Source organism: Rattus norvegicus, chromosome 20 (genome assembly GCF_036323735.1).
Source record: "Rattus norvegicus strain BN/NHsdMcwi chromosome 20, GRCr8, whole genome shotgun sequence".
NCBI lineage: Eukaryota > Metazoa > Chordata > Mammalia > Rodentia > Muridae > Rattus > Rattus norvegicus.
Window position 1 is genome coordinate 45,157,501 of NC_086038.1, and position 8,109 is coordinate 45,165,609.

Sequence of the window (8,109 nt, forward strand, 5' to 3'; positions counted from 1 at the left end):
ATCTTTCATTCATCAGTCAATATATTGGGTGCCAGGCTGGAGAGGTGGCTCAGTGATTAAGAGTACTGACTGTTCTTCCAGAGGTCCTGAGTTCAATTCTCAGCAACCACATGATGGTTCACAATCATCTGTAATGAGATCTGATGCCCTCTTCTGGTGTGTCTGAAGAAAGCAACAGTGTACTCACATACATAAAAATACATAAATCTTAAATATATATATATATATATTTGGGTTCCTACCTATTGTATAGGTAGGGGCTCTGGGATTATAAAAAGAGGAAGATCTTAGTCAGGGTTTCTATTCCTGCACAAAACATCATGACCAAGAAGCAAGTCGGGGAAAAAAGGGTGATTCAGCTGTGTGGTGGCACAGACCTACAATCCTAGGACTTGGGAGGCAGAGGCAGGTGGGTCTCTGTGAATTGAGGCCAGCCTATATGGCAAGTTCCAGGTAAGCCATGGTTGCAGAGTGAGACACTATCTCAAAACAGAAGAAGAGGAGAAGAAGGAAGAGAAGAGGGGGAAGGAGGGAGGGAAGGAAGGAAGGAAGGAAGGAAGGAAGGAAGGAAGGAAGAGGAAGAGAGGGAGGGGGAGGGAGGGAGGGAGGGAGGGAGGGATCCAGGGAGTAGTATTTTAAATATGCTTGGCCCAGGGAGTGGCACTATTAGAAGGTATGGCCTTGTTGAAGTGGGTGTGGCCTTGTTGGAGGAGGTGTGTCACTGTCAGGGTGGACTTTAAGATGCTCCTCCTAGCTGCCTGAAAACAGTCTTCTCTTTGGATGAAGATGTAGAACTCTCCTCTCCTCCAACGCCATGCCTGCCTGGATGCTAATGGACCAACCTCAGAACCTGTAAGCCAGACCCAATTAAATGTTATCCTTTATAAGAGTTCTTGGACATGGTGTCTCTTCACAGCCATGGAAACCCTAACTAAGGCAGAAAACGAAAAGAAAAGAAAAAGAGCAAGAGAGAAAAAAGCCTGACGTGATTTGGGCAGGAGGAGGAGGAGCAGCAGACAGACAGGCTGGAAACAGACTATGAGTCTTTCCTACCACACACGAAGTGTGGCTATTGTGTGAACTCGGTCTCCATGGGAGTGAAGAGATGGCCCCTGCTTCACTTCTGCAGCTGCTCGATCAAACTTTATAAGTGACGGATAGGACTAAAAGTTGGGACACTGAAGAGTGAGGAGGGGAGGTTGGCAGAGGGCATGAGGGGGAGAGAGGGACGGAGTGTGGGGAAGGAGTCATGGTGGACACAAGATCCCAGGTGGGATGGCTAGGTGGGTGGTAAGTGCTATTAATAGAGACAGGGAGTACAAAGTGATCAGGGCCGTGGGTTTGGCAGGGAAACCTCACGTTCTCTTCAGGCTTTTTGATGTTACCGCGTGCTTGCCAGCAGATACCAGCAAGGCGGTTTCTGTTTGTTTATTCAGTGCTGGGGGATATGATCCAGGACTCACCCACACTCGGGCAAGTATCCTGCCCCTGAGCTATACCCACTGACGAGACTTCAGAGCGGGAGGTAAGGCCAACTAAGGACATTTGGCACAGGTAGGGACACACCTGCAGGTGAGAAAACAAAAGGGTTACCAGGAGAGAGAGAGAGAGAGAGAGAGAGAGAGAGAGAGAGTGTGTGTGTGTGTGTGTGTGTGTGTGTGTGTGTGTGTGTGTGTGTGTGTGTTTGAGCTGGAAACCAGAAAGAACTGAGAAGAATGGGTGAACCTAAAATGGACACAGGTTAGATGAAGAAATACTTGAACTGCAGTTACCCAGGAACAACCAATTCTCCCGAGAATTACAAACACCTGCAGAGAAGACAAACCAGTGGGGCACAACTTCATTTTAGTCCAGAGCCCTTCGCTTCTGGTAGCTGTCTTCTAGGCAGTCTGCTTGCCGTGATCCAGTAAAGAAGTTAATATATTGCTTTAAGAGTTTGTTTTCAGGCAGGAGAGATGGCTCAGTGGTTAAGAGCACCGACTGTTCTTCCAGAGGTCCCGAGTTCAATTCCCAGCAGACATATGGTGACTCACAACCATCTGTAATGGGATCTGATGCCCTCTTCTGGTATCTGAAGATAGCGATGTATATTACATAAATAAATCTTTTAAAAGAAAAAAAAAAGGAGTTTGTTTTCTAAATTGAGCGTGTGCCTTTAATGCCCGCACTCAGAAGGCAGAAGCAGGCAGATCTCTGTAAGTTCGAGACCAGACTGGTCTGCAGAGAGTTGCAGGATGGCCAGAGCTATGAGGAGCAAACCCTGTCTCGCAAAACAAACAAAAAAGAGTCCATCTTCTGGGGGCTGGAGAAATGTCTCCGCAATTAAGAACACTGGCTGCTTTTCCAGTGGACCCAGGGTTCAGTTCTCAGCATCCACATTGGCGACTCATGATTCCAAAAGAATCTGTTTTCCTCTTCTGGCCACTGTGAACACTGCACACATGATGAACAGACATCCAGGTAAATATTTTAAAAAAAAAAAGTTCATTTTGGGAGGTAAAGGCAGACAGAGTGAGTTTGAGGCCAAGTTACTCATGCTGTCCCTGAACTCATTGCCCAAGGCACCCTTCAAATTTGTAATTTCAGTTTCCCTTAAGTAGCTGGGATTACAAACCTGCACTACCAAACCAATTTTTGAAAACATAACTTATCAGAGCAGGATACAACACAGTAAAAAAAATTAAAATGCAAAAATATAATGAAAACTATGAGTGGACACACCCCTGTAGCCACAAACCATCTGTAAGCTGAAGTGGAATTGCTGGAGCCCAGGAGTTCAAGGTCAGTCGTACAACGTAGCAAGACTCTATTTCAAGAAAAGGAAAGAAAACCTGTATCCTCATCCCTGACCCTAGCTCGCAAACATATCCCTTGGTTTCCTAGTCTGCTGGCATTGGGTGTTCTTCCAGAGATCATCAGTGTATCTGTAAGTACCCGTTACAAAGAAATAGTCTTTAACCGCGGTACCCAGAGGCAGAAGCAGGCAGGTATCTGTGAGGTCAGCCTGGTGGAAATGGCAAGCTCTGTGCTAGACACTGTGAGACTGTGTCTCAGAAACAAAAGAACAATTTAACCCCAAAGCAAATCAATACTGTTCTTTTCTTTGGTAGGAAACAACTGCACTGCCTGCACCTTGGTTCATTTTGTTAATTCTGAGGCTTCTTGTGGTGTTAATACAGTTCAAACAAGACCGGCCCGTTTCAGCTCCGTCCCAGCGGGAGGTGGCTGCATCAGCTTCTTTCTCCTCCGTGCTGTGATGGCCAGGGTGCAAAGGTCCCTGCAGCAGCAAACCTTGACCCTCCGTATCCCTCCCCATTCTTCTCCATCTCAGCAGATCTGACATCCCTGGCTGTAGGCAGAAAGACTTTGATTGCTTTTCCAACCACCGTGACCCCCAAAGCCACGAGAACAGAAAAGAAGCCGTAGTTGGACTTTTTTGTTTTGTCTTACATACCTGCACGGCGGTGGCGGAGGCTGTTTCATATTCCCAAATCCGTGTTGCCCGTTACTTGTTATTTATTATTAATTAGCCAGTTGTTAGTGAGGGGCACATGTCCCAAGACCTTCGTGTAAACAACTTTATGGAATTGGTTACCCTCCTTACATCTTTCCACCGGTGCTGGGAAGTGATCTCAGGTCCACAAGCACAGGCTCAGATCTTCACCCACTGTGCCCTCTCGCCTCCCACCCACCTTTATTTTATTCTTTTATCTTTGAAGCTTGAGGAACACTGTCTTAGAGGAAAAGGAGCTACATGGTATGAGTTAAGACAACGCCGACATCAGCTACATGGGAGGAAGGGAAGCTTTAGAGAAAGTAAGAAAACCTAAAGTTAAAAAAACAAACATACTTAGGGTCTCTCAGCCTTTTGAAGGAAAGACAAAAGAGAAGAAAAAGAAAAATAGTTTTGAATCAGAATGTGGTTGAACAGACCCAGCCCAACCTCTGGGTGGTGAGAAGGGACCGCACTTATTCACTTACTCATTCACTCACTCATTCAGACAGGGTCTCACGACGCAGCCTGGATGGCCTGGAATGACCAGCTCTCTAACAGGTCCAAGCATTGCAGACATGACACTGGCAGATCTTGCCCTCCCTGCCTCCCTCTTCCTTGCTAAGCCTTAGATTACATTCCTAAAGCTAGCCACTAAGGTCTATTCCCTTATTTGGCCATTTCCTTACGCCTAACTCATTCCAAAGTCCATGTACTGGCTGGTTTTGTATCAACTTAACACCAACTAGAATCATCAGAGAGGAAGGAGCCTCAGTTGAGGAAATGCCTCTCCAGCTATAAGGCATTTTCTCAGTTAGTGCTCAATGAGGGAGGACCCAGCCCATGGTGGGTGGCGCCATTCCTGGGCTGATGGTCCTGGGTTCTGTAAGAAAGAAAGCTAAACAAGCCAGGGGGAGCAAGGCAATAAGCAGCACCCCTCCACGGCCTATGCATCAGCTTCTGCCTCCAAGTTCCCGCCCTGTGAGTTCCTGTCCTGACTTCCTTTAGTGATGAACAGCAGCGTAGAAGTGTAAGCTGAATAAACCCTTCCCTTCCCAACTTGCTTTTTTGCCGTGGTGTTTCCTTGCAACAATAGAAATCCTGACTGAGATAGTCCAGCAATCACGATCCATTATTTTGCTACGCTGACTAACGTGTCCAATCAGGACTTACGTCATCCTAGCACGGCCCCCTTTACAGAACCCTCCGTGTCTGTATATCGCATTAGACTCAAACTCATAAACAGAGATCCGGCTGCGTCTACCTCTCACTGGTGCTAAAGTTGTGCAGCGCCACGCCTGACTCACTGCTTTAAGTGAATTAGTAATCCGGGATTATTTTCGCAAGTGAAGGATTTGGGGCTCGCTTCCTCTGGTATCCTGCAAAGTCGGAAAGCAAGTGAACCTTGGAGAACATGGAGGGCTGCTGGAGACTGGGCAGCACGGAGCAGGGGCCCTGTTTCTTTACGAGTAAAGCTGTTTTCTGAGCAGGCTGCAAACAGAGGCTCTCTCAGGGGAAGCTCGGGTGAACCGCAGTGATTAGAGGTAAAAAGTTTGTCCCCCCAGAGCTGTATCAGAGGCAGGAGTGCCAAGAATGAGAGTTCCCTCCCACTGCAGCCCGGGGCACCCCGCCTGCCAGAGTGAAAAGGGAAACAAGTGCTTTCTGTCTCCTTTACTTTCTGGTACCGGGCAGAGAGCTTGATCCAGTAGACCAATAAACACCTACCCGCCTCACCCCTGCCCAGGCCTCCTGTCCATCCCGTGTCCTTCTGTCTGTCCAACCATCCTTCCTCCAGACCCCCACAAGTATCCTATGGGCATTTTGGAGTACATGACCTAGCAAGGTCAACGAGTCCGTATATTAAAGACCCAGAGAGGCCCCATAAACTTCGGATTTGATACCATCATATAAATTATATTTCGAATTTTTGGCCAGTACTAAGCATTGAGCCTGGAGACCTTGTTCTATTACTAGCGGATAATCGTGTTCTGAATCCTGAGAAGGAGCTGAAGCGGTGACTCAGGGGATAAGAGAGCCCAGCCTTTCCATCTGCCTGGGAGTCCAACTCCAGGAAATCCGATGCCTCTGGCCTCAGCGTGCACCTGCGCTTATGTGCGCATATCTGCAGACCTGTGTGCGTAGTTAAAAATCAAATAAAAATATTTTATAAGCATCTTGGGGAAAAGTTATGAAGAGAAATGTGAGTGGTCTAGAACGTTTGAAGCAAAACGGCCCCATCTGACTAAAATACAGACCTCACCACAGGTTACAGGAAACAGGTTTTGTGTGATTAGCGTTGGAGAGCCCAAAGAGCTACATTCTTTGGCTTTTGGTATTAAAAACTACATAGGTCCTACATGCCAGGCCCCACTCTAAGTACTGTGAATATGAAGGTTAAACAGGCCTGGAACTCACCGGCCAGATGGGGAGACAAGACTCTTTTTTTTTTTTTTTGGTTCTTTTTTTCAGAGCTGGGGACCGAACCAAGGGCCTTGTGCTTCCTAGGCAAGCGCTCTACCACTGAGCTAAATCCCCAACCCCGAGACAAGACTCTTGAATGAGAAGGAAATGCTCCAAAGGTTATAGGAGGCTGGTGCGCTGGCTCACTGGGTAAAACATTTGCCACCACCTGCCACATCCTGAGTTAGGTCCCCAGGTGGAAGCAGGGATTCGTACAAGTTGTCTTCTGACTGCCACAGCACGCATGTCCTACGAATACCTATCCCGCCCCCCGAACTATATTACTATCACTGGATGATGCAGAATGAGGGTTTCGGATTGGGGCTGACGCTCCATTGTAGGGCACTTGCCTGGCATGTGCAAAGCCCCAGGTTAAATCTCAAACACAGAAAGAAAAAAAGCCTAAGGAAGAGACTGTGGTTTTGAACGTCAGGCTCGGGCTAGAGGTGTGGTTCAGTGGATGAGGGCTTACTTGACACGGGTGAGGCTCTAGGTTTGATCCTCAGACTACAAAGGAAAAACAGAGGAAACAAAGGCGGTTGGGTACCTGTAATCCCAGAACTCAGGAGTCTCAGTCAGAAGGATCAGGGGGCTCAAGGCCAGCTTGAGCTATAAAGCTAGACTTTAAAGAAATTAAGAAGGTAGGGGGACTGTGGGTCTTGACCTATCAAGTCAACAATGTAAGCGACTTTAGTTCATGATTTTTTTCTTTTTGGTGTCTAGGCTGATCTTGAACGCTCAGGCTCAAGTGATCCCACTACCTCAGCCTCCCAAGCGTGTGTGTATGTGTGTGTGTGTGTGTGTGTGTGTGTGTGTGTGTGTGTGTGTATGGAGAGAGGGAGAGAGAGAGAGAGAGAAAGGACTCAGCAATTAAGAGCATTGGCTGCTCTCGCAGAGGACCCAGATTCCCATCTTAACACTCACGTGGTGGCTCATAGTCATCTGTAACTCCTGCTCTCCTGCTCCTGGGAATCTGATGTCCTCTTTTGGATGCCACAGCACCCAGAGTGCACTCGATACACAGACCTATATGTAGGCAAAATACTCATACACGTAAAAATAACAAAATGATAATTTTAAATGTTTGATTAAAATTCTATAGGATGAAAAAAATTAAAGCATGCAGTACATGTTTTCAGTACATTTTGAACCCTTTCCCAGCTACATGTAACTCACATGTGCTCCAACCATGCTGTAGAACAGATTATATCACTGAGGATTCCAGATACAACGTTGAAAATAGCTTGCATCACAAGGACGCTGGTCAGTATAAATTTTTTTTGAAAGGTTCTAAATTTTATTACTGGACAAATTAGTTCAGACACAAGTAAATCTCTAGGTTAAAAATGTTGAAATCCATCTGGTCGGACTGATCGATGACGGCGATTCAGTAGAAATCCTCAGTCTGGCCGTAGTGTGACTCCTTACAGACCCAGCTTCGTTCTCCTCCAGTGTCTTCTCTTAGAGTTGTACCTTAATTCCAAAACTCCAAATTGCAGAGCTAAGCCAACCAGTCTCTGAACTGTCCCCATGCAAGTGTCATGATTTTTACTCCAATAAATGCAAAAATCAGAAACATCAACATGGCTTTTCTTTCAGCAGGATTAATGGCAGTACTCCCACAAAATGAAGCACTGTAATTGCTACCTGCTCAGTATAAATTTTAACAACCAGGGGAAGTCCCTCACAAGTACAGGACCTAGCACAGAGTGGTCCAAAACTGATGAGATGTTGTGGGACTTCAGAGAAGGCCCATTGTGAAGAGTTATGTGCCCTAACCCCAACCTCCTGGGAGGCTGAATCTCAAGTTCAAGGCCAGCATACATAAAAACATCTCCACCTGATGAAAGGGAGCTGGAGAGGGTAAGATCTGAGATGAGGGGTAGAGGGAGGGTGCTGTTCTGATTACATTAAAGCTAAGTGTTTCAGTTGCTAAGTAAGAGAACAGGGAACACACACACACACACACACACACACACACACACACACACGACAGTACATCTTCTGTTTAAAGAACAGTGTTATAGAGGGAAGGGTTATACCTTTGTAATGTCACAAAGGTTCATTACAGCATTACCAAATGGAAACAGAGTCTGCTCTAGGCAAGCCTTGAACTTGTGATCCTCCTGCCCCCAGCTTTCCCAGTAGCTGGATTA

At 46.6% G+C, this 8,109-nt stretch overlaps 1 non-coding gene across 1 annotated transcript; it reads right to left on the reverse strand.

Annotated features, from left to right (window-relative positions):
• Window positions 1–7,473: 7,473 nt before the first annotated feature.
• On the reverse strand, window positions 7,474–7,607 carry Snora69 (small nucleolar RNA, H/ACA box 69). The gene has a single exon (XR_005497882.1). It is a non-coding gene; the product is annotated as a small nucleolar RNA SNORA69 (small nucleolar RNA).
• Window positions 7,608–8,109: the final 502 nt, after the last annotated feature.